This window comes from Oryx dammah, unplaced genomic scaffold, assembly GCF_014754425.2.
Source record: "Oryx dammah isolate SB20612 unplaced genomic scaffold, SCBI_Odam_1.1 HiC_scaffold_13, whole genome shotgun sequence".
Lineage (NCBI taxonomy): Eukaryota > Metazoa > Chordata > Mammalia > Artiodactyla > Bovidae > Oryx > Oryx dammah.
In genome coordinates this window covers 27,636,380-27,663,783 of record NW_024070197.1, presented here as the reverse complement: position 1 = coordinate 27,663,783, position 27,404 = coordinate 27,636,380, and positions in this window count along the sequence as shown.

Here is a 27,404-nt window from a genome sequence, read left to right as displayed (position 1 = left end):
AAATGGGAAGGAAATCCAAAAAAGGAGATATATGTATATGTGTAGCTAATTCACTTCGCTCTACAGCAGAAACTAACACACCATTATAAAGCAACTATACTCCAATAAAAATTAATAAAACAGTTGTTAAAAAAGAATGCTACTTGGATATAAAAACAGGCCATTTTGAGATACAAAGTTAGCCTTTGCTTTTAGAAACTAGCCTTGCTGTTAGAAACTGCTATTTTAAATTTGTTTAATTTAGAACTTAATTTTATTTTATGAGGTTAAATAGTAGAGTAAAAGGAATAAGCCAATAAATAACTGTCTTGAAATTCTGGAGATGACTTCACTGAAGGCTCTTAAAAGTAAGGTCATTGTCAGCAAATCAGAGAAATATTGAGATGAGTTCATCATATTAAAGCCATGAAAAGCTTTTATGCCCAGAATTATTCTTCATGCTATCCTACCACAGGTGTGGGAAATGGGTTAAGGGAAAAATTTTGGGGAAGAGGTCAAAAACATGTTTGAATCCATAATCAGTTGAGAGTGATAATAAGAAACTGTCATTTAAAGACTGAGAAGGGACTTTACTCTAAGAAAAGAAAAGGAATTACAAAAGTGGAAGACCAAGCATTTCAAGGATTCTATCTATTTTATTATCTTGTGTTTTTAGAACTATCTTCTGGCATCGCAGCATTGACCACTAGTTATGATAATTTATTATTCACAAAAGGGAGGAAAAACATTGACTTCAACAGGTTCTTAAACCATAAGCCAAAATCCCAATGAGATTATGCATTTGAAAAAACTGACTGTGGTTGTGTTCTTAAATACCAGTTTTATGTAGGGAAAGAAAAAATATTACCAGGGTGGATTTTGGTAATAAATTTAGGTTTCCTGAAAGTTAGATGTAGTTGCAAGATGGCTTTCTACGGGCTCTGTCAGAAAAAGTTTTTACAGAGTTTTTTTGTTTTTTTTTTTAATCTGTAGGTGAAGTGGTAAGGAACCCGCCTGCTAATAAGTGGGAGAAATCGGTTCGATTTCTGGGTCAGAACGATCTCCTGGAGGAGGAAATGGCATCCCACTCTAGTATTTTTGCCTGGGAAATCCCATGAACAGAGGAGCCTGGTGGGCTACAGTCCATGGGGCTGTAAAGAGTTGGACATGACTTTGTGACTAAACAACGACAAGAAGAAAGGGTCACCCCTCTGCCAGCGGTGTTCTAGCTGCTTTCACTGGCTTGGTTCTTATATGTAGCCTCTACCCGTGAGTCTGGGATTATCCTGCAAAAAGAATATTTCAGGAATTGCAGTTCTCCTTTTTAGTTTTGGGGGTGACGCTCATTTCTAGCATTATCCAAAGCTTCTAGTGCATACACCCCAGTAAAATTCATTAAGAGAGGAAAGAATTTGAAGAGCTGCTTCTGACAGTCTAAGGCTACAAATAAATACAGTTGATGGTTTTTGGGTTTAGATTCTGTTAGTTGTCTATTGCCCCCCAATTTTTTTTTTTAAGATTTTTTTTCTTACAATTCTGTGGGTTGAGGGAGTGGGTTTATTTAGCTGGGTGGTTTTTCTTCCTCATGATGTCAACTATGGTTACTCAGTTCTCTGCGTTCAGTTGGCATCTTGGCTGGACTAGAAGTTTTGGGGAAACTTCACTCCAATGTCTTATGCTTTGCTGTTTCTCCGTGTGTCCTCTTCATGTGGCTAGCTAGGGTCTCCTTAACAGCATGGTAGTCTCAGGTTAGTCAGACTTCTTAAACTGAGCTGGCTTCGAGAGGAAAATCCAGCAGTTGCCAAGAGTTTAGAGTCTAGGCTTGGATCTAGCACAGTGTCACTGCTACCCTTGGTACAAGCCCAGCCCAAATTCAGGGAAGGTAAGTAGACTTTCCTTTCTGACAGGAAGAGTGACTTGCTTTTTCTACAGGATGGGAAAAAATTGAAGGCAGCCATATTTGAAGGCTATCTAACACAGGCTCATTGCTACTTAAATTAGTACTACTTAATTTAGTAGTTTAATTTTTCTCATACAAATTCAGCTCCCTTTGAGCGATTTTACATTCAGTTGCCAATTTCAGTCAGCATATTCTGGTCCTTTTGGAAATGTGGTCCTAATTATTAATAATTGATATTGTGTAGTTAGACCTTACTGAGTGCTCAGCTGTGACTTCAGTTCCTTATGTATATGATCAAGTCCTTAAAACAACTCTGTGAGAAAGTTCTTATTCTATTTTAATAAAAAACTGAAATGTTGAGCAAGCAAGAGCAAGCAAGCAACTTGGTCAAGTTCTCACAATTTATAAAGTTGTAGAGCCAGGTTTGAAAACTAGAGCATCTTTAAGCTTGTTGCTTTTGCATTGAAAAGTGATAGTTTTTTTAGGTCCATTTTGAAATTTCTATTCAAAACTGCTACAAAATCCTGCTGCACCAAACTTGTTGATTTCCCTAAGTTCTCACAGAATTTCCTTGAAATAGATATTTCTGTTCTCGGCATGTAGACCAGGACAAAGGTCTATGAGATGTTTTCATTAATGGAAACTCCCAACCTTTTTGATTTATGGAGTCTCTAAAAGCAAAATTATTTTGGGGGGACTTCTGCAGTTCTTTACTGGGCTTCCCTCGTGGCTCAGACAGTAAGGAATCTGCCTGCAATGAGGGAAACCTGGGTCGGTTCTTGGAATAAGAAAATTCGCTGGAGGAGGGCATGGCAACCCACTATAGTATTCTTGGCTGGAGAATCCCCATGGACAGAAAGGCCTGGAGGGCTAGAGTCTATGGGATCGCAAAGAGTCAGACACAACTGAGCAACTAAGCACAGCAGTTCTTTACACCAACCCTAGAATCATTCCCATTTTCATGTACTACCCACCTGAGCAGTATGGAAGATATTTCCACATCCCCAGGTCTTACTATTTTCTTGCCCAATATTAGCATATCTTAATTATATTTTTACTGCTGAAGTATTAGGCTGAGGCTGTCCAGAATACAGAGAATTTTTCCGTAGGTTAAACAAATATAAGACTGGCTTTTACTATTTTAAGTGTTAGATTCTTGTCATGTTCTCATGTGAACTTTAGTCTGTTAAATTCTCTACTACATTCCTTTGGGCCATTAGTACTTTCTGAGCCTTTCTGTAATTCACTTTGATGTTAATATTTTATGTTTCTGGTCATGTATTTACTGTTCACCATCATTAAAAATAGTTAAATTGCTCAATCACAGGCTTTGGATTTTTATTATAATTCTTTAATTCCCTGAAACCTGTTTCTGTGATAAAAATGCCAAATATATCCAGAAATTTGGATGTTTAAATATTGCAATTCTCTTATAGTTTTTTATTTTTCAGAGGGTACAAGAATTTAGAATTGGTAAAGATCATAAAAAGGCCATTAAAAGTTTGACTTCTACCTTTTATACCGTGAGTAAAAGAGTTGGACAGGCATGATGACACCATATTCTTATTTCAATACCTGGGTGGAGATTTTAATTCAAGGTTGAAATTGGTGCTGTATCTTAGACCTAAAATACTGGAGGATGAAATCCACTTTGTCTGATATTAGTATAGCCACTCCTACTTTCTTTCAATTTATATTAGTATAGAATATATTTTTAATATTTTTACCTTTTTTTTTTTTTTTTTTGCGGCAGCATAGAGTTTGGTGTTACCTCTTTTTTTTCCTAATGTAATTATCCCTGCTTTTTAGTTGTGTTTTAAAAAGACTATTTACATTTAATATGGTTCTTGGTATAACTGTGTTGAACTGACTATCTTGCTTTTGTTTTCTGTATGTCCCTTCTCTTCTATGTTCCTTTTATACTCCTTTTCTTCTTTCTTTCAGATTAATATTTTTATGGTTCTTTATTATCTCCTTTGTCTTATTAATTATATCTTATTTTACTGGTTGTTTTGGAGTTTATATATCTCCAATATTTCATAGTCATTCTCTGCTGTTGTACACTTACACTATAAGAGACTGACAATAGTACACTTTCATTTTTCTTTCCTTTCCTGGCCTTTAAGCTATTGTCATACCTTTCATTTTTGTGTATGTTGAAATGCATACAAAATCTTGTTACTATTTTTTTTTTTACTTTAAACAGTTGATTATCTTTTAAAGATATAAATTTTAAAAGTCTTTATATTTACATTTGTAGTTTCTATTTCTAATGCTCTTCCTTCTTTTGTGTACATCCAGGTTTCCGTCTGGTATAATTTTCATTCTGTTTGAAGTACTTTACTATTTCTTGTCATGCAGGTCTATTGGTGATTAATTCTTTCAGTTTTTTATGTTTAGATCGGTCTTTGTTTCCCCTTCATTTTTCTAATTTCGCTGTCTCCTACTTGCTTCCCTCTTCCCCACCCTAGTCTGCACTTTAAAAATATTGTAGTTTCCTAGCTTACATTGGAGAAGGCAATGGCACCCCACTCCAGTACTCTTGCCTGGAAACTCCCATGTACGGAGGAGCCTGGAAGGCTGCAGTCCATGGGGTCGCTGAGGGTCAGACACGACTGAGCGACTTCACTTTCACTTTTCACTTTCATGCATTGGAGAAGGAAATGGCAACCCACTCCAGTGTTCTTGCCTGGAGAATCCCAGGGACGGGGGAGCCTGGTGGGCTGCCATCTATGGGGTCGCACAGAGTCGGACACGACTGAAGCGACTTAGCAGCAGCAGCAGCAGCAGCAGCAGCAGCAGCAGCAGCAGCAGCAGCTTACATTGCTTCCGATGAAAAATCTGGTTCTCATCCTTTGAACATAAGGTGTCTTTTTTCCCCCCTCCTCTGACTACTTCTCATATTTTCCTTTTTATCGCTGATCTTAAACAATTTGCTTATGATGTGTCTTAGTTTTCTTCACTTTTCATAATTATGGTTGGAGTTCACTGAACTCCTTGGGGGTTTCCTCCCTGCAAGGAATTTATTTTGGCAGACCTGGGGATGGGAAGAGCCCTGTGTCTAAAAGAAAGTATTGGGCTTCTTGATGGTGAAGCATGGCTGATTCTGGTGATGTAGGACCCAGTAGGGGCAGCAGCAACTTGATTTTGTAATTGTGAAACTTCATGGCCATTGGCAGGTGGCACCTTTTGGCTGTGATCTCCTCCACCATGATGATCTGGATTGAGTGCTGGACACCCGTGACCGGATAGCACTGAGTGACATTGCCTGTGGTGGTCAGGTCCCGGTAAACCTGGTACATGTGGGCGCCACTGCAGGAGCTGTAGCGCAGTCAGATGCTGAAGCTCCTCACCTGACGGGGGATTTCTTGAACATCTGCCTACAGGAGACAATGTCCCTAAAGAAGTCATCTTCTTCAGTTGAGATGCAAAGTATCAGAACTTGGAACTTGGCATAATTAGGTGCAAAGATGCAAAGATTTATATTTGATAAAGGGGTGATAAGTGGCATTTGGAGGTGGGCAGGGAGGCTCCTCCCTGCACCTTGCGCTCTCATAGTGTGCCTAAGGCCTTCATGACACTCTATCCATGCTGGCCACCACACACAAAAGGCTTATAATTTTTTCAAATTAGAAAAACTTAGCCATTATTTTTTCAAATATTTTTGCTCCCTACCCTCAGGGATGCCAGTTATATTTAGCCATTTGAGGTTGTCTCATGGTGCACTGATGCTTTGTTCATTTATTCCTCGTGTGTGTTTTTCCCTGTCTGTTTCATTTTGGATGGTTTCTATTGCTATACTTTGTAGTTTATTAATCTCTTCTAATCTTCTCTTAATCCCATACACTATATTTGTCATCTCATGTATTACAGTTTTCATATCTAGAAGTTCAATATGTGTTTCTTCTTAACACCTTCTAGGTCTCCGTTTAACATCTTCAATCTTTCCTCTATCACTTTCCCTTGATAATTCTGTCAGTTTTTGATTTTTATAGTTTGAAGCTATATTGTGTTACCATACAGGTTAATACTTTGTGCATGCATTTATACGTGTGTGTGTCCAAGTACATATAACTATACACACACACACACACACACACACACACACACACATAAATGAAATCTTCTTGTGGAATTTTTCTATTTCTTTTAAAACTTTTTGCTTTATTTTGTACTTTGATACTAAAATTACTAAGAATCACTAAATTACTATTTTCCTCTCGTTAGTATTTGCCTTGCCAATCTTTCCTATATTCTTATTTTTAATCTTTCAAGCTCTGTTTTCTAAGCACTATAGAATTGAAATTAATTCTGTTTATTCTAATAATTAGTCTTTGAATTAGAAATATTATCTGTTTATGGTATTTTAGTCTTAGTCACCACAAAGAATTAGAGTTGTAAAAACAGCTATGGTGGGAGAAGCAAAGACATATAAGAACTTTTACAAAGGTCTTGTTTTTAGGTCCCAATATTAATTTTTCCTGGCTTTCTTTCTTGAATAGAGGCTTGAATTCAAGTGATTCCCATCAAATCATCTTTCTTCTTGACATGTAGGCCTGAAAATGCTAATGGAGAGAAATGATCTTACTTTCCTAAGGTTTTCACACTTTCCCAGCCTCCTGTCTCACATGACAATGGATCTTTTAAAGCATTTATAAACAGTATTATTTTGTATTTTGAAAGTTAATTTTAAACAATGTCAATTTGTAAAAAATATATATATATATATTTCTTAGTGTATTGATTTCTGATTGTCTCCATTTTCTTTAGTTTATGAAGTTGCTCCTTTTGGACATTTGTTTTTAGTTTACTTGATCAGTGTTGGGGTGAAATTTTTTATTCTGATAGACTATATACTGTTCAGGGTCATTTATAATAAATACAGGGTAACATGCCTATTACATAAAAATAAAATAGTTTTTGTGAAATGAATTGGAAGATGTGGCATAATTAGACAGTAGGCATTTGTATTCTCCTATTATCACTTTAGAGCGGCAAAAAAAAAAAAAAAGGAGGTAATTTATTTCATCTTGGTAATGCTCCTTCTTTCTGGTCCAACAATTTATCAGAAATGTTAATCCAGCAAGCAGTAAGTTTGGGCGGGGGGCGGTGAGAGAGGGGATTTAAAATTAGCCTGGAAATATTGCACAACTCATTAAAAATGTAATCATGCGTAAAATGAGATCAATGAAAATTTATCTAAAAGTGCAAGGAAAAGGCATTTTCTAGTATGATACTGGATTTAATAGACTGGATTTTAATTTAGTCAGTTTGCTACAAAAAAAATCCCTCCAGGCTAAATAAAACAGTTTTCCCTCCCAGTTATTGTACAGACAGCTAATTTTCAGACCCTTTCCTTGTGATATTCAATCTTATCTCTTGCTGCGTACGGGTTTCACTATATTGCAGAATTTGTTTTCTTTACATTTTCCGTTACTGCTTTCATTTGCATGATAAATGATTAGAAGTAGAAACAGGAAAAAAACTATGCAGAACATTTCTTTATTAATTTTGTTTAAATTAGAATAACTTTTTATTTATCCTCCTCCCTCCTTCCCCTTTTAACAACCAGTGTATCTGAATTATTTTAGTATTTTATAGTAGAGGTAGAGAATTGGATTGCAGTGTTTTCCTTGTGCTTTCTTCATATAACATTTTATTTTTTTCTTATGTTTGTAGTTTACATTTTGGTTCTTACCTTATGCAGTTAATGATATTGATGAATTCTTCTCTTAAAAGACATCCTTGTGTCTGACTCTGAGTCTAAGGTATAGGTGTATAATTTATGTTGACATTGATGACATTAAGTGCTTTGAAGATTTATTTTTGCAGACAATATCATCACAATTCTTAAGCAATAAATACAGTTTTTAAAATTGGGTTTCATTTATGTCTTCTCCCCCTTCTATCTTAGCTACTTTTCTAGTCTGATAATTTAGAATTGTGAAATGATGTAACTAACTAAACACATTAATGAAAACTTTCTGTTGTTTTCGTTTTCCCCAAAGTTGTAAATGAAAATAGGCTAGCTTTATTAATAAAAATTAGTCTGGGCAAAACTTGCCTGAGCAAAAATTAGTTTGTAAGCCTGAATGAATGGTTCCAGCAATATTTGTTTGTAACAGAAGAGTCTTATGATCATTTTACAATAACTCACATAGCTTTTTCTTTTCTTATTACACAAACTTTATGTAAATACTGCCCTGTTGTTAAAAAAATTCAAACATTGCTGTTAATGTTGTCTTGATTATTCTTCCTATCCTTCTCTTACCTAAAATAAACACGCTAGTCCTCAGCTATTCTTCCTGACATTTTTCTCTGTAAAATAGACCTATACCTGAAGAAATGAAAAGTGAAAGTGCTAGTCACAGAGTCTTGTCTTACTCTTTGTGACCCCATGGACTGTGGCCCACCAAGCTCTGTCCATGGGATTTCCCAGGCACAAATACTGGATTGAGTTGCCATTTCCTTCTCGGATAAATTGGTTTTAATTTCTGTTAAATTATTCTAAGATATTACAATGTTTTAATTTTTCTGCATTTTCTTATTTTACTTAACATTATATCTTAGATAATTTTCCATTTCAATATGTACAACTCTATTCTGTTGAACTGTTGAGTAGTATTCTATGACATGGAGCTTGGAAGATCTGGAAGGAACCTAAGCATCAATCTTTAGGAGAGGGTTGACAAACAATGGGGCAATAAGAACCTTTGTGCATACTTCTGTGCACAGTGGAAATGCTTTTGTGGGGAAGACGGCAAGAAGTAGGAGAGCAGGGTCTTTGAATGTCCCTAAATTTTCCTTTGAGTACTGTTAGAAGGTGGCTCAGTGGTAAAGAAGCTGCCTGTCAGTGAAGGAGTTGCCAGAGATGCAGCTTTGATCCTTGTCTCTGGAAGATCCTTTGGAATAGGAAATGGCAACCCACTCCAGTATTCTTGCTTGGAAAATGCCATAGACAGAGGAGCCGGTGGGCTACAGTCCATGGGGTCACAAAGAGTCGGACATGATTGAGCATATACGTACTGTTTGCCTAAATCCTATGCTTTAACAATTGTCTCATTGTCATTCATTTCTAAGTAGTTTGTGAATTCTATATTGATTTTTCTCTTAAACATGAGTTATTGTCAAGGGGAAAGTTTCTAAGTCTGTAGATTTTGGGGGCTATCTTTTGATGATGAATCTAATTTTACTACTTCGTTGTGATCAATCTATATGGCTTTGTATGATTTCTGCTTTACAGGAGTCAATGAGATTTTTCTTCATGATCTAATATGTGATCAACTTTCTTTTGTCAGTGTCCCTGACTGAGGAGAGTGTTCTTTATTGTATTCAGTCTTCTATTTTATACTTATTTTATCAAACTTTTTAATTATATTATTCAAATACTCAATATTCTTACTCTTGGTTCATCTATTGTATATGCTGGTTCCTGAAAACTCTGTTGTTAGAAATGCCCAAAAGTTCATGTGTTGAATTTTATTGGCAAATACCCCTTTTTGTCCTTCTAGTGCATTTGCCTAAAGTTTTCTTTTTTCCTAATACTAAGAATTGCTTAGTGTATCTTTTCCTATACTGTTATCTTCACTGTTTCTATGTTGTCTTATTTTAGATAGGTCTTTTAAGTATGGCCTTGGAGAAGGAAATGGCAAACCACTCCAGTATTCTTGCCTGGAAAATCCCATGGACAGAGGAGCCTGGCAGGCTACACCCCATGGGATTGCAAGAGTTGGATATGACTTAGTGACTAAACCACCACCAACCATGGGTTTTCTACTGGAATATTTAAGTTTCTGTTCTTAATAGATAGTGATCCTTCACGCAGCTGTTAGTTACCAATGTTTTGGGCTTGTTTACATTTTCTATTTTATGGTACCTTTTTTGTTTTTTCTCCTTTCTGCCTATCTTTGGTTGATCAGTTTATTTTATTCCATTTTTTCCCTTCCCCTTGTGGTTTGTCAGTTATATGTCCCACTTCTTTTTTTTTTCCCCTAGTTGTTGTTTAGTTGCTAAATCATGTCCAACTCTTTTGTGTTCACATGGACTATAGCCCACCAGGCTCCTCTGTTCATGGAATTTCCCAGGCAAGAATACTTGAGTGGCTTGCCATTTCCTACTCCAGGGGATCTTCCTGACCCAGGAAGACATGACTGAATCCATGTCTCCTACATTAGCAGTCAGGTTCTTTACATTGAGCCAACAGGGATGCCCCCATTTTTTCTAGTTGTTGTTCAGTCTCTCAGTTGTGTCTAACACTTTGCAACCCTATGGACTGCAGCATACCAGTTTTCCCTGTCCCACACCATATCCCAGAGTTTGCTCAAACTCATGTCCTTTGAATCAATGAGGCCATCCAACCATCTCATCCTCTGTTGCCCCCTTCTCCTCCTGCCCTCAGTCTTTCCCAGCATCAGGATCTTTTCCAATGAGCAGGTTCTTCCAATGAGTCATCTCTTCCCATCAGGTGGCCAAAGTATATTGGAACTTCAGCATCAGTCCTTCCAATGAATATTCAGGGTTCATTTCCTTTAGGATTGACTGATTGGATCTCCTTGCAGTCCAGGGGACTCTCAAGAGTCTTCTCCAGCACCACAGTTCAAAAGCATCAATTCTTCAGTGCTCGGCCTTTGTTATGGTGCAGCTCTCATGTCCGCACAGGACTACTGGAAAAATTGTAGCTTTGACTATATGGATCTTTGTCAGCAAAGTGATGTCTCTGCTTTTTAATACGCTGTCTAGGTTTGTCATAGCTTTTCTTTCAAGGAGTAAGAATCTTAAGTCACCATCTGCAGTGATTTTGGAACCTAAGAAAATAGTCTGTCACTGTTTCCATTGTTTCTCTATCTATTTGCTATGAAGTGATGGGACCAGATGCCAGGATTTTAGGTTTTTGAGTGTTGAGTTTTAAGCCAGCTTTTTCACCTTCATCAAGAGGCTTTTTAGTTCCTCTTTGCTTTCTGCCATTAGGGTGGTATCATCTGCATATCTGAAGTTATTGATATTTCTCTTAGCAATCTTGATTCCAGCTTGAGCTTTATCCAACCTGGCATTTCACATGATGTGCTCTGCATGTAAGTTAAATAAACAGGGTGACAAAATACAGCCTTGATGTACTCCTTTCCCAATTTGGAACCAGTCTGTTGTTCCAAGTCTGGTTCTAACTGTTGCTTCTTGACCTGCATACAGGTTTCTCAGAAGGCAGATATGGTGGTCTGGCATTCCCATCTCTTTCAGAATTTTCCACAGTTTGTTGTCATCCATACAGTCACAGAGATTTAGTGTAGTCAGTGAAGCAAAAGTAGATTTTTAAAAAAAATTCCCTTGCTTTTTCTATGATCTGGCAGATGTTGGCAATTTGATCTCTGGTTCCTCTGCCTTTTCTAAATCCAGCTGGTACATCTGGAAGTTCTTTGTTCACGTACTGTTGAAGCCTAGCTTGAAGGTGTTTGAGCATTATCTTGCTTGCATGTAGGGTTTCCCAGGTAGTTCAGTTGGTAAAGAATCTGCCTGCAATGCCAGAGACACCAGTTTGATTCCTGGGTTGGGAAGATCCTCTGGAGAAAGGATAGGCTACCACTCCAGTATTCTTGGGCTTCCCCTGTGGCTCAGGTGGTAAAGAATCCACCTGCAATGCAGGAGACCTGGGTTTGAACCCTGGGTTAAGAAGATCCCCTGGAGAAGGGAACAGCTTCCTACTCCAGTATTCTGGTCTGGAGGATTCCATGGACTGTATAGTCCATGGGGTTGCAAAGAGTTGGACAGGACTGAGCAACTTTCACTTCGCTAGCATGTTAAATGAGCACAATTGTGCAATAGTTTGAACATTCTTTGGCATTGCCTTTCTTTGGAATTGGAACAAAAAGTGACCTTTTCCTGTCCTGTGACCACTGGTGAGTTTTCCAAATTTGCTGGCATATTGAGTACAGCTCTTGAACAGCTCATCTTTTAGGATTAGAAATAGCTTAGCTGGAATTCCATCACCTCCACTAGCTTTGTTAGTAGTAACACTTCCTAAGGCGCTCTTGACTTCATACTCCAGGATGTCTGGCTCTAGGTGAGCAACCACCCAGTATCCCCTCGATAACCATCATGGTTATCCGGGTCACTGAGACCTTTTTTTGTGTAGTTCTTCTGTGTATTCTTCCCACTTCTTCTTAATATCTTCTGCTTCTGTTAGGTCCATACTGTTTCTGTTCTTTATTGTGCCCACCTTTGCATGAAATGTTCCCTTGTTCCCTTGAAGAGATCTTTAAGAATATTAGTAATGATACTGAAATCCTTCAATAAGGTCACTTTCTAGGATCAATGCTACCTCCTTTGAGTTTTCATGCCCTCTGAAATGTATTCTTTAGCTAACTTGTAGATAGTAGCTTTCAATGTGCTTCTTTGGTGGCTCAATGTAAAGAATCTACCTGCTAATTCAGGAGACACAGATTCAATCTGAGTCGGGAATATCCCCTGGAGAAGGAAATGGCAATCCACTCCAGTTTTCTTGCCTGGAGAATTCCATGGACACAGGATCCTCTAGGGCTACAGTTCATGGAGTCGCAAAAGGGTTGGACACGACTTAGCAACTAAACAATCACAACAGCTTTCAATGTACTTTAAATAATATGTGCTTAGTCTGTGAGAATGTAATAAATGTTTCAGAGGTGTTTCAATGCTTAATCAAATAGTCACTAAATAATTATAATAGTAGTCAAAGAGTTATATGGTTTCTAAGTTACATGAATTCCACTGGTTTTAATAAATGTCAAAGTGCTAATTAAAATTTTTTACTAAGTGATGCATGAGGTTATATTGTAAAATATTTCATAAAACTAAGTTGATTGGCAAACTGTTAAAAACTAGACTTTGGTGAACCATCTGGGCCCGTTGATTTTGACGCTATGTCAAACTTGAGCTGTTCCTATGAATCACCTTTAATTTCCCTCCATGGTAATGGCCCTCCCCTCAAAATCTTATTTTGCCTCTTAATAACGTAATTCACATACATTTTGAAACATCTTTTTCTAGTAAACTCTACTTCCAATCTGCCTACATGGCAGAAATCTCAGGATTTTATCATTTCAGTCTTATCATACAGCTTTTTCATTTTGTATTCTGTAAGGTTGTACCAAGATGGCTTCAAAAAATTGGTGTGCAAGTAAACAATTTCCTGCTCAGAAGACCAAAATCTCTATCTACTCTGAACCATTGGATAGACACATTAGCTCACCCATGTTTCATGGAAACATTTCTCACTATGGGGTTGTCTGCATATTTCCATGTGTTATTTTTCCCCCCTAGTGTACAGACTTCCTTTATGGTCAGGAAACCCGTGACCTAAAGTTAATGTCAAAATATCTCTAATAGAGCAAGTTTATTTCATAAGACCTCTAATATTACTCTACAAAAGTGATATTTCTTCACCTTGGTTATTTCCTTGGGTCACTACAAGAATATGAGATAACAATACTTTTTGTTTCTACTTTAGATCATTTATACACCTTAATAATTGTTGAACAAATGGATTTCTCTGTTTTGTGGATAATTTCTTTTTCTCCCCCTTAACATTTTATTCTGGTGGTTGTCATATTTTTTCATTTGTGATGTTCTATAACACATGCTTCCATATGACTCAGCTCTCAAGAGTCTGAGTGCCTCAGGTCTGAAATATAGGGAAAAAAAGGAATCTCACCTTTCAATATCATTTATGACCATCGGCATTTTACCTAAAAGTTGGCAAAGTGCTTTGGGATTTTTGGAGAACAGGCTTTTCATAATAAATAAGTGGTGTCATTATTGTCATCTCATGATCTATGTAATGTCACAGTGAACATCAGTTCAGATTATGTCTACTGCTTTCCCCATGTGTTCTTTTTACATTATCTCCTTAAATATTACTCTGAATGGGCTACCTGGGATTTGCCTTCATGGCACTATGTTCTCATTTTTATTTCTTTATCAGTCTGTCTTTCTCCAGATGGATGGTAATCTCATTGCCTGTTAAGATCTCCAGATACAGGGTGCTTTTACAGTTAGATTTACTACTAATTACTGGTCTGTAACATTCTTATTTCCTAAAAGAATGGAAAAACAATTTTTGCCAAATCATGCAATTATTTAAAGACAAAGCTTACCTGGGCTTCCCTGGTGGCTCAGACGGTAAAGCGTCTGTCTGCAATGCAGGAGACCTGGGTTCGATCCCTGGGTTGGGAAAATCTCCTGGAGAAGGAAATGGCAGCCCACTCCAGTATTCTTGCCTGGAAAATTCCATGGACAGCGGAGCCTGGTAGGCTACTGTCCATGGGGTCGCAAAGAGGTGGACACAATTGAGCGACTTCACTTTCACTTTCACATGGTCTAGTGCGGGGGAAGACTTTTTGGTTCATGCATGGGACAATGTGTTACATGTGTACATAATTAGGATACTTATTAGAAAATTGTATTTAATCTCTACATTATATTCGTTTTCACGTAGAGTCCCACATATGCTGTATCACAAAGATGACATGCTGATGACCTATTAAAAATGAAAATGAAAGATGGGGACAGAGATAACTTATTTTAAAAAAGCATGTTGCTGAAGTTTTCTTCTGCTACAGATAGGAATATATATAATTCCTATGTAGTTTCTTCTAAGGTGATTCTATAAACGCATTTCCTTTTAGTTAAAAAAGGAGTCACACTGCCTCTCTAAGAATTTAATTGTGTTTCTATTCTACAGGCATACTCAGTAGATTTTCATGGAATTTTTGTGATTGAAGAATGTTATATTAACACTGTAGTATCAAATGGGTTATTAGACTTTTTTTTGTTTTTGTTTTTATTGCAAGCAACAGAAAAGACAACTTAAAGCAAAAGAGGAGTATATTGTTTGAACTATCTGAAAAGTACAATAGGCTTCAGGTACAATTTAATCCAGGAGTTCAAATTGGGCCACCAAGATTTTAAATCTCTGCTTCTTCACTCTGTTTCCTGTGTTGATCTGTTCTCAGCATCTTTGGGCAGGATGGTGCCCAAAGTCTCCAGGCTGACAAATCTTTCCTATAGAATCTTTTGTTTACTATTAGTCTCTAAGGCAGAGAACTTTACTTCCCTGAAGCAGTTTGTGCTTCTTAGAAGCAAATTTGTGTTTGTTACTATTTGATTTTGAGTAGAAGGAGGTAAGCTTGGTATGGAGAAATTTGGCACTTTGTAAAATACTGACATTTGCAGAGTGAGCTGCTGAGAGCTGTACTTAAAATTGATCTGTGAATGCAGTTTCCTCATAATGGTGTCTCAACACACAAATATTGTCAAGATTGACTGTCTTGTGGATTTGAAGGTGTATAATGATTTGGTGAGAAGGAAATAAAGGAGAACATCATCAGTTAGTGTTGACCTCTGTTATTGTTCCCCGCCACCAGCAGGGAAAGTTTGGTTTGCTTTCCCTGGTGTTCAGGGGGTGTAGGCAAGAGTCAAACTTCTTGATGAGAGGAAACTTTTCTTTTTTAAAAAATTGAAATTAACCACAGTTGATTTACAATATTGAGTTTCTATTTTTAGTTTTTTAAGGAACCTCCATACTGTTCTCCATAGTGACTGTACCAATGTACATTCCCACCAGTGGTATAGGATGGTTCTCTTTTCTCTACACCCTCTCTCATTTATTATTTGCACTCTTTGATGATGGCAGTTCTGACCCTCTTGAGGCATCATTGGTTCTGACCCTCCTGAGGTTACCTCATTGTAGTTTTGATTTGCATTTCTCTAACAGTGATGTTGAATATCTTTTCACGTGCCTGTTGGCCATCTTTGTCTTCTTTGGAGAAATGTCTATTTAGGTCTCCTGCCCACTTTTTGATTGAGTTGTTGTTTGTTTGATATTGAGCTGTATGAACTGTTTGTATAGTTTGGAAATTAATTCCTTATCAGTTGCATCATTTGCAATTCTTAACAGTTTGATCATGGGATCACAGAATGTTAGAGGTGAGAGGTATTTTTGAGATCATCAGGTCCTGCTTGTCATTTCATATAACAAAAAATGAAGGAAATGTTTAGAGATGATGTGACTTGTGCCGGTCAGTTTTTGGTCAGTGTCAATGGTAGATGGTAAAGTGGAGAAAGCATGACATTTGGAGGCAGACAGGAGAATGTGTAGTTTCTCTTCCTTCACAAAATGTGCACATTTGAGCCAGTTACTTAATGTCTGCATGGTTCAGATATTAAATTGTTGAGTGATATGTAGGTAAAGCACCTATTAGAGTGCCTGGCACTTAGTGTGTGCTCAGTAACTGTTAAGTAGGCTTCCTCCTGCAGGGAACATATACCTTCATTTATTTCATCCCTATCTTAGAGTGTTCTTGTGAGCTTTATTAAATCTATCACAATGTCATCTATGAGTGCAAACAGTCCACTCATTTGTTGTTGTTGTTGTTGATTTGTTTGTAACCAGTCCTTCCCCTTGAAAAGAAAGGGCAGGTCTGAGTTCATATTTACCTGGTAAAATTAGGTGCTTTGTGTATTAAACAAATCTGTCTCCATGAACATTTCACATTATAACACGAAAGTCAATACAAATAAAAATATACATGAATATTGCTACATGTAACATGAAGAGATTCTAGAGCTTGATTTGGCCCTTGCCTACCTTTCTGCCACCCATCTACTACTTCTGTCACCCTTATTACCAGGTTCTTGTTAAGCTGGCCTTCAGGACATTCCTCCGTCAGATTGGTTCCTGCTCTGTAGCCTTGGCAATAGCTGTTACCTCTAGTGCCTGGAATGTTCTTTCCCTGTTTTGCTGGGCTCCTTCTTGTCACTCAGATTTTTTGAGTCCTTAGCTGATCAGCCAATCTGAAATGCCCTTAGTCTTCTATCACATCAACTGGTTACATTTTCATTATTCAGTTCAGTTCAGGAACTCAGTGTCCGACTCTTTGTGACCCCATGAACCGCAGCACACCAGGCTTTCCTGTCGATCCCCAACTCCTGGAGCTCACCCAAACTCATGTCCATTGAGTCAGTGATGCCATTTTCATTACAGCACTTGTTATTTGTTTGCTGATTTATTTTTGTGGATTGGCTGTGTCCTTCCATTAGACTATTTAACATAGTTAGCTCTGTTATGAAGATAACTACATAGTTACTTTGTAGTTAACTATGTAGCTATCTCTCTTGTTCCCCATTGTCTAATGTCTAAAGCAGTGCCCTGTACACAATCCATTAATATTTGTCAGATGAATGAAGGAGTGTATTTGATGACCCATTTAGGTTGCACTGTGTGTTGTAAAAAGAGGTCCAGGCCAGTATTCTAAGTTACTTTTACTCCAGACTATGTGATCTTGGGAGAGAATTCTACCTTTTGGATGTTGATTGCTTTTCTGATAAAATTAACTAGATCACATAAAGCTTCTTTCTTCTCTTCCAAATTGTAATTCTGTGTCTGTTTCCTTCCATGCTGGACAATTGATAGGGCCCAGGACATGATATCCCCAAATATGGTACCTTGGCATATTGAATATTTTAAGCTGAAGGAATTTGAGAAACAGTCAGAACAGGAAGGACCTTCTGACCTTCTCCTTCTTTGGTGAAGCATATCATAACACCTTAATTTGAGATGTCCTTCCTGCCTTTGTTATCTCCAAACGTGGAGGAATGCTGAGCGGAGTACAAATGAACAGGCTCTATTAAGCTTTCCCTGTTATTACTTTTCGCCTGTACCCTTTTGTCCTATCACATATTCCCCAGACTTTGCACTTTTCATTACACCTAGTATCAAAACACTCAGGCTTAACCTCTTCTTCAGGTCTTTGTTTCCTTATGGCGGCTCCAGTGTAACTAGAAACTTAAGTTAATTAAATTTTTATGTCTTTATCCTAATTTTTTTGGTTGATTGAATTTTTAGGTCTAGCCAGGGAAATAAAGAGGGTCAAAGAAAAGTTATTCTTTCTTTAAACAGACTGATAAGAATTTACTTTTATAGGTAAAGGTGCTCCGTTAGATGGTGTTTGTATATCAAAGAACAAACCAAATACCAGGCAGTAGCTGACGGTTCTGGAGAATCAGACAGTAGGTGAAAAATAGGCATTCAGTTCAGTTGCTCAGTTGTGTCTGACTCTTTGCGACCCCATGAATCACAGCATGCCAGGCCTCCCTGTCCATCACCATCTCCTGGAGTTCACTCAAACTCACATCCATCGAGTTGGTTATCCATCCAGCCATCTCATCCTCTGTCATCCCCTTCTCCTCCTGCCCCCAATCCCTCCCAGCATCAGAGTCTTTTCCAGTGAGTCAACTCTTCGCATGAGGTAGCCAAAGTACTGGAGTTTCAGCTTTAGCATCATTCCTTCCAAAGATCACCCAGGGCTGATCTCCTTTAGGATGGACTGGTTGGATCTCCTTGGAGTCCAAGGGACTCTCAAGAGTCTTCTCCAACACCACAGTACAAAAGCATCAATTCTTTGGCACTCAGCTTTCTTCACAGTCCAACTCTCGCATCCAAACATGACCACTGGAAAAACCATGGCCTTGACTAGATGGACCTTTGTTGGCAAAGTAATGTCTCTGCTTTTCAATATGCTATCTAGGTTGGTCATAACTTTTCTTCCAAGGAGTAAGTGTCTTTTAATTTCATGGCTGCAATCACCATCTGCAGTGATTCTGGAGCCCCCCAAAATAAAGTCTGAACTGTTTCCACTGTTTCCCCATCTATTTCCCACGAAGTCTTGGGACCAGATGACATAATGTTAGTTTTCTCAATGTTGAGCTTTAAGCCAACTTTTTCACTCTCCTCTTTCACTTTCATCAAGAGGCTTTTTAGTTCCTCTTCACTTTCTGCCATAAGGGTGGTGTCATCTGCATCTCTGAGGTTACTGATATTTCTCCTGGCAATCTTGATTCCAACTTGTGCTTCTTCCAGCCCAGGGTTTCTCATGATGTAATCTGCATATAAGTTAAATAAGCAGGGTGACAATATACAGCCTTGACGGACTCCTTTTCCTATTTGGAACCAGTCTGTTGTTCCATGCCCAGTTCTAACTGTTGCTTCCTGACCTGCATACAGATTTCTCAAGAGGCAGGTCAGGTGGTCTGGTATTCCCATCTCTTGAAGAATTTTCCACAATTGATTGTGATCCACACAGTCAAAGGCTTTGGCATAGTCAATAAAGCAGAAATAGATGTTTTTCTGGAACTCTCTTGCTTTTTCCATGATCCAGTGGATGTTGGCCATTTGATCTCTGGTTCCTCTGCCTTTTCTAAAACCAGCTTGAACATCTGGAAGTTCACGGTTCATGTATTGCTGAAGCCTGGCTTGGAGAATTTTGAGCATTACTTTACTTGTGTGTGAGATGAGTGCAATTGTGCAGTAGTTTGAGCATTCTTTGGCATTGCCTTTCTTTGGGATTGGAATGAAAACTGACCTTTTCCAGTCCTGTGGCCACTGCTGAGTTTTCCTTATTTGCTGGCATATTGAGTGCAGCACTTTCACAGCATCATCTTTCAGGATTTGAAATAGCTCAACTGGAATTCCATCACCCCCACTAGCTTTGTTTGTAGTGATGTTTTCTAAGGCCTACTTGACTTCACTTTCCAGGATGTCTGGCTCTAGGTGAGTGTTCACACCATTGTGATTATCTGGTCGTGAAGATTTTTTGGGATAGTTCTGTATATTCTTGCCACCTCTTCTTAACATCTTCTGCTTCTGTTAGGTCCATACCATTTCTGTCCTTTATTGAGCCCATCTTTGCATGAAATGTTCCCTTGGTATCTCTAATTTTCCTGAAGAGATCTCTAGTCTTTGCCATTTTGTTGTTTTCCTCTATTTCTTTGCATTGATCAGTGAGGAAGGCTTTCTTATCTCTCCTTGCTATTCTTTGGAACTCTGCATTCAGATGCTTATATCTTTCCTTTTCTCCTTTGCTTTTCACTTCTCTTCTTTTCACAGCTATTTGGAAGGCCTCCCCAGACAGCCATTTTGCTTTTTTGCATTTCTTTTCCATGGGCATGATCTTGATCCCTGTCTCCTGTACAATGTCACGAACCTCCATCCATAGTTCATCAGGCACTCTATCTACCAGATCTTGTCCCTTAAATCTATTTCTCACTTCCACTGTATAATCATAAGGGATTTGATTTACGTCATACCTGAAAGGTCTAGTGGTTTTTCCTACTTTCTTCAGTTTAAGTCTGAATTTGGCAATAAGGAGTTCATGATCTGAGCTACAGTCAGCTCCTGGTTTTGTTTTTGTTGACTGTATAGAGCTTCTCCATCTTTGGCTGCAAAGAATATAATCAATCTGATTTCGGTGTTGACCATCTGGTGATGTCCATGTGTAGAGTCTTCTCTTGTGTTGTTGGAAGAGGGTGTTTGCTATGACCAGTGCGTTCTCTTGGCAAAACTGTTAGACTTTGCCCTGCTTCATTCCGTACTCCAAAGCCAAATTTGCCTGTTACTGCAGGTGTTTCTTAACTTCCTACTTTTGCATTCCAGTCCCCTATAATGAAAAGGACATCTTTTTTGGGTGTTAGTTCTAAAAGGTCTTGTAGATCTTCATAGAACCATCAACTTCAGCTTCTTCAGTGTTACTGGTTGGGGCATAGACTTGGATTGCTGTGATATTGAACGGTTTGCCTTGGAGACGAACAGAGATCATTCTGTCATTTTTGAGATTGCAACCAAGTACTGCATTTTGGACTCTTTTGTTGACCATGATGGCTACTCCATTTCTTCTGAGGGATTCCTGCCCACAGTAGTAGATATAACGGTCACCTGAGTTAAATTCACCCATTCCAGTCCATTTTAGTTCACTGATTCCTAGAATGTTTACGTTCACTCTTGCCATCTCCTGTTTGACCACTTCCAATTTGCCTTGATTCATGGACCTGAGATTCCAGGTTCCTATGCAATATTGCTCTTTACAGCATTGGACCTTGCTTCTATCACCAGTGACATCTACAACTGGGTATTGTTTTTGCTTTGGCTCCATCCCTTCATTCTTTCTGGAGTTATTTCTCCACTGATCTCCAGTAGCATATTGGGCACCTAACTGACCTGGGGAGTTCCTCTTTTAGTATCCTATCATTTTGCCTTTTCATACTGTTCATGGGGTTCTCAAGGCAAAATAGGCATTACATAAGGTAAAAAAAATAGCTTTGTATGGGGTGAAGTATTGTACTACCTGTGGAAGGTAGATTCGTAAATACTTAGGAATCTTCCTGATAAATGGAAAAAAGGTGATAGTAATCAAAACATAAATACCCATTTGAATGATTCCTTCCTATGTAATTTCAGGGAGGTTATGTAAAATTAACATTTAGACCTTTCCTTCTGTGATTACCTTTATGAACAAACTGACAATTGGCAGAATTCTTTTCCTTTCCCCACTTTATTTGCCTTTCAGAATAGAAAGTGATAATTCAGTTCTCTACATTAGTTTCCTATTGATGCTTTAATAGATTATGCCAAACTTGGGAGTTTAAAATAACACAGATTTAGTATCTTACACTTCTGGAAGTCAGAAGTCTGAAACATGGATCTCACTGGTCTGAGATCAAAGTGTCAGTGGGCTGCATTCTTTCTTAACACTCTGGGGGAGAATGTTTTCTTGCCTTTTCCATCTTTAAAGGCTGCCCACATTTCTTGGTTCATGGCCCCTCCCTCCATCTTCAAAAGCCAGCCAGCAGCGGCCAGTTATGTCTTTATCTCATACTGTATGTGTCACACTGGGACTCACTTGTCTGCCTCCATCTTCAACTGTTAAAAACCCTTGGGATTAAAAACCCCGGATTATAACCCAGGATAATGTCTCTGTTTTAAGGTCAGCTGATTTGCAGCCTTAATTCAATATACAGCCTTAATTCCCCTCTACCAGGTAATATATTCACAGGTTCTGGAAAATAGGACATGGACATCTTTAACCACATGTACTCAGTCCTATCCAACTCTTTATCCCCATGGACTGCAGCCTGCCAGGCTCCTTTGTCTATGGGATTTCCCGGCAAGAATAGTGGAGTGGTTGCCATTTCCTTCTGCAGGGGATCTTCCCAACCCAAGGATTGAACCCAGGTTTGCTGCGGTCCTGCATTGGCAGGTGCATTCCTTACCACCAAACCACCTGAGAAACCCATGGACATCTTTGAAGGAGTGTAATTCTTTTCTTTTAAAAAAATTCTTGGAGGATAATTATTTTACAGTATTGTGTTGACTTCTGCCACACATCAGCATAAATTATCCATAGGTATACATATATCCCTTCCCTGCTGAACTTCTTCCTGCCACCCTCCATCCCATCCCTCCCCTCTAAAGCACTGGGTTTGGGCTTGCTGCATCATACAGAAACAAATCGGAGGAAGTGTTATCTTGCTTACCACACACTACTTAAGAAAAAAAGAACTGTCCCCAAGAAAAACAAGTTGCAAGGTATCTGCCAAAATGAAAGCAATGTATGTGTTAATATGTGAAGATAACCGTATTCCATTTTCAAATGTTTAAGAAATAATGTGATGACGTCTATCTTCGGGTTTATTGAAGAACAGCTACCATAGCGGTCAAGCAATATCCCCAATGATAGGTTAAAAATATCAGCAGCTGGCGGTTTGTAACCCAGATTCAGAAAACCATCTTGATCTTGGAACTCTTTCTTTAATCTACCAGCACCATCTTTTATGTGTTGAGTTGGTAGAAATTGTACAGTCCCATTTACATAGATATGCTGCCTACAGAAAACGTTCACTGATGTAGTTTGGTTGAAACCCCTTTGCCTTGCAAGTCTGGCTTCAAATGATTTGGGAAAGAATCTATAGATATGACCAACCACACAACAGAAACCTGTAATATTCCCTTGTGAAACAGCAGACATAAATTTCTGCTTTGCTTACCTGGAAGCTAAGTGTACAGAGGGAAGGGAAGTTAACTTCTGGCCCTGATTCATCAGTTTTATTGAAGTTAAATTCTTTTGTTTTAATGCGCACTTGATTGAGCAAGCATTTACTGAGGCAGTTATGGTTTGTAGGCGAAAGAGACAGTTGAAGAAAGAACAAATGAATCTAATGTAAATCAAATACTTAGTCCTTTTATAGGGACTACAAAGACTTAAATCTGTGTTCTTAATGGTAATTTTTACAAAACTCCAATAGGAGGGTTTGACAGTGATTGTTTCGGTGGGAAGATGGGTTTTTCCTTTCACATGCTAATCACCTGCTCCTGGTGATATTTCTCTCCTTGACTGCAGTCATGGAATTGAATAATTTATGGAATGAATTTTGTTGTAAATTTATTGTGTCACAAGCAGGTTGTAATTTCACTAACAGTTCACTTAAGTTATTAAGTTAAAAAAATGTGTTTGATAGGATAGTGCATTTGGAGGCTTTTTTTTTCCTCTCAGCAAGTTCACATCTTATATATTTTCAAAACAGAGTACTTGCCTAATTTTTATTCAGAATCTGATATGCGAGAAGGAAGTACACATTAACATAAGTGGAATCACATTTGCACCCTATTGTTGAATTTTGGAAGTCATAAACAAATTATTGAAGATTTTATAGAGACAGAAATAGCATTAAATCCACAGTGCTATGGCGCTGCTGCCATTGTTCCCTGCATAACTGTCCCCAGCTTGCTGATGATGAATGAGGGGCTGGCGGTATAAAGGTGAAGATGTTCCTGGGAGGGGGAAAAAGCCACATGAATCCCTTCATATTTTGCTTCAACTCTGAGGTTAAGATAATGGCACACTATCACTCCCCCAAATCTTATCCAATTCTACAAAGAGAATAGGAAAGAAAAAAATCTTTAAATATCTCTCGCAGGGGTATCTGATTGGCCTCTATCTACATTTGCTACAGTCTCAGGGCTTCTCTTTTAATGGCCATTCCACTGTGATAAGAGGCAACATTTGGCTACTGCAGAAACCTCTGCTTATTTCTGCTCCCAATGCTTCAGCATTCAGCAAATACACATTTAAGGTCGCCGGTTATTTACATTGAAATTTTTCTATTGACCCTGCCAGTGTGAATGAATTTCAAACAAGTCGTTTCTTTCTCTGTATAGATGATTCCCCTAGGTTCCTGGTGGGGGTTACTTTTAATTCCTCTAGGAGCTCCCTCTATTCTTGTTAGCACCCTGAGGATTTGCTTTCTGTTTATCTCCTTGTTTGTTTGCCCCCCCTCCCTGCACCCTACCCTGGGTATTCCAACCCTTGCATGGAGGGCGCTGGATAATAGCCACTATTCTTGAATAGGAATAGTTTTCAGGCCTTTAGAAAAGACATTTTCACCATCTGTTACATAGAATCTAGAAATGTAATGAGAAAACAGGTTGTAATTAGTTTAAAAAAATGGTAAAACTCTGTGTGTCTTAATACATTTAGAGTTGATGAAATAGCCTCTAGATTTCCATGAAAAAGAAATGAAGCTTGTACTTAAAAAAATCAATAGGGTTTACTTTTTGGAGCAGTTTGGGTTTTTAAAAAATTGAGGGGGAAGTACAGAGTTCTCATATGTTCCTGTCTCCTTCCCCTTCTTAACATCTTGCCTTAGTGTTGTTAAAAAGCAAAATTTAACTGAGTAAATTGTAAAGTCTTACTGACTTTATTCAAGGATAAACAGGCAGCTTCCTATCTAGCATACAGAAAGGAGCTCTGAGGAGCTGTACAAAAGGAAAGACTTTATAGGCAGAAGGGAGCGGGACAAGAATGTATACAAGTTTCCCCCTCAATCTGAAAGTAGAACCTTCTTAGGAAGTCCTTCATAAGCCAAAATGGTATAAAGTGAAGAAGCAATTACCTTAGGACATATCTTGCTAACAGATGCACAAAATAAATTGAGATAAACCACAGATGCTCACAGACATGGTTCAGAGTTATGGCGGCTTGCTGCTGAGAAGCTGAGTGTAGTTCCTGGGGAAGGAGCTCGGCGGTGCCACTCTTGCCCTTCTGGTTGCCTGCTGCCTCTGTAAGGCTCACTGCAAAACAAATGCTAAACACTTTTCATTTTTTGCTTTTTTTAAAATAAAAAATGAAAATCCTCTTCAGAGTCCTTTTGGTTAGTCAAAAACCGTACTAACGCAGGTCTTTTGTAAAAGCAGTGGCACAAAGCAAATATTCAAAAAGTGGGTGATACCAGTACTAGCAAGAAGTGGATTGGTTATGGCAAGGTCACTTTTCTTTAGGGGATGGCAGGGCCTACTAGGCAGATTACCTAAGTAGTGCTGACCAGGTGATTCCTGACTGACTGGCTTATGATTCCATTTTGGTGCTAAGTTGCTTCAGTCATGTCCGACTGTTTGTGACCCTATGGACTGCAGCCTGCCAGGCTCCTCTGTCCATGGCATTCTCTAGGCAAGAATACTAGAGTGGATTTCCATGCCCTCCTCCAGGGGATCTTCCTGACCCAGGGATGGAACGCATGTCTTGTGTCTCCTGTGTTGGTAGAAAGGTTCTTTACTACTAGCGCCAAGTGGGAAGCCCAAGATTCCATTTTGGGGAGAGGCCAAAACTGTAGTCTTGGTTTGGTGTGGTGGGGCTTGAAAGTGAAAGTCTGTCAGTCAAGTTCGACTCTTTGTGACTCCATGGGCTATACAATCCATAGAATTCTCTGGGCCAGAATACTGGAGTGGTTAGTCTTTCCCTTCTCTAGGGGATATTCCCAATCCAGGGATCGAACCCAGGTCTCCTGCATCGCGAGCAGATTCTTTACCAGCTGAGCCACAAGGGAAGCCCAAGAATACAGGAGTAGGTAGCCTATCCCTTCTCCAGCAGATCTTCCCGACCCAGGAATCAAACCAGAGTCTCTTGCATTGCAGACGGATTCTTTACCAACTGAGCAATGATGGAAGCCGAAGATAAAGCATATATTTTGTCAGTAATGACAGTACTTGTTGATGAATGAACCCTCATATTCTGTCAGAGACAAATATCTGTGACTTGCAGACAAATCCCACTATTAAATATCAGCACATTTTAAGTTGCATGATGGAAAGATTTTCTGAGAAATTTAGAAAACTTTACTTGAGTTTTTCAAGCCCTTTGAGCTCATTGTTTCCCGAGGACTGTATCTTTTTTTTTTTTTACTGGTTAAACATAAATCTTGGTTTATTTGGTCTAATGTTAGTCACAAATGTGTTTATTTTCAGACAAAGCATCAGTTCAGTTCAGTTGCTCAGTCGTGTCCGACTCTGCAACCCCATGAATCACAGCACGCCAGGCCTCCCTGTCCATCACCAACTCCTGGAGTTCACTCAGACTCACGTCCATGAGTCCGTGATGCCATCCAGCCATCTCATCCTCTGTCGTCTCCTTCTTTTCCTGCCCCCAATCCCTCCCAGCATCAGAGTCTTTTCCAATGAGTCAACTCTTCGCATGAGGTGGCCAAAGTATTTTAGCATCATTCCTTCCAAAGAAATCCCAGGGCTGATCTCCTTCAGAATGGACTGGTTGGATCTCCTTGCAGTCCAGGGGACTCTCAAGAGTCTTCTCCAACACCACAGTTCAAAAGCATCAATTCTTCGGTACTCAGCCTTCTTCACAGTCCAACTCTCACATCCATACATGACTACTGGAAAAACCATGGCCTTGACTAGACGGACCTTAGCCAGCAAAGTAATGTCTCTGCTTTTGAATAGGTTGGTCATAACTTTCCTTCCAAGGAGTAAGTGTCTTTTAATTTCATGGCTGCAATCACCATCTGCAGTGATTTTGGAGCCCCCAAAAATAAAGTCTGACACTGTTTCCACTGTTTCCCCATCTATTTCCCATGAAGTGATGGGACCGGATGCCATGATCTTCGTTTTCTGAATGTTGAGCTTTAAGCCAACTTTTTCACTCTCCTCTTTCACTTTCATCAAGAGGCTTTTTAGTTCCTCTTCACTTCTGCCATAAGGGTGGTATCATCTGCATATCTGAGGTTATTGATATTTCTCCTGGCAATCTTGATTCCAGCTTGTGTTTCTTCCAGTCCAGTGTTTCTCATGATGTACTCAGCATAGAAGTTAAATAAGCAGGGTGACAATATACAGCCTTGACAGACTCCTTTTCCTATTTGTAACCAGTCTGTTGTTCCATGTCCAGTTCTCACTGTTGCTTCCTGACCTGCATACAGATTTCTTAAGAGGCAGGTCAGGTGGTCTGGTATTCCCATCTCTTGAAGAATTTTCCACAGTTCATTGTGATCCACACAGTCAAAGACTTTGGCATAGTCAATAAAGCAAAAATAGATGTTTTTCTGGAATTCCCTTGCTTTTTCCATGATCCAGCAGATGTTGGCCATTTGATCTCTGGTTCCTCTGCCGTTTCTAAAACCAGCTTGAACATCAGGAAATTCACGGTTCACGTATTGCTGAAGCCTGGCTTGGAGATTTTTGAGCGTTACTTTACTAGCATGTGAGATGAGTGCAATTGTGCAGTAGTTTGAGCATTCTTTGGCATTGCCAGACAAAGCATGGACTGTATCTTAAAGCATGTTTAATAACATACTATTAGTGTTCAAAACCTTCCAGTATTTGTTCTCTTTGTGTGTAATTCAAAGATTTGTAGTTTAGGAAACATTGGCAATTACATGGGTT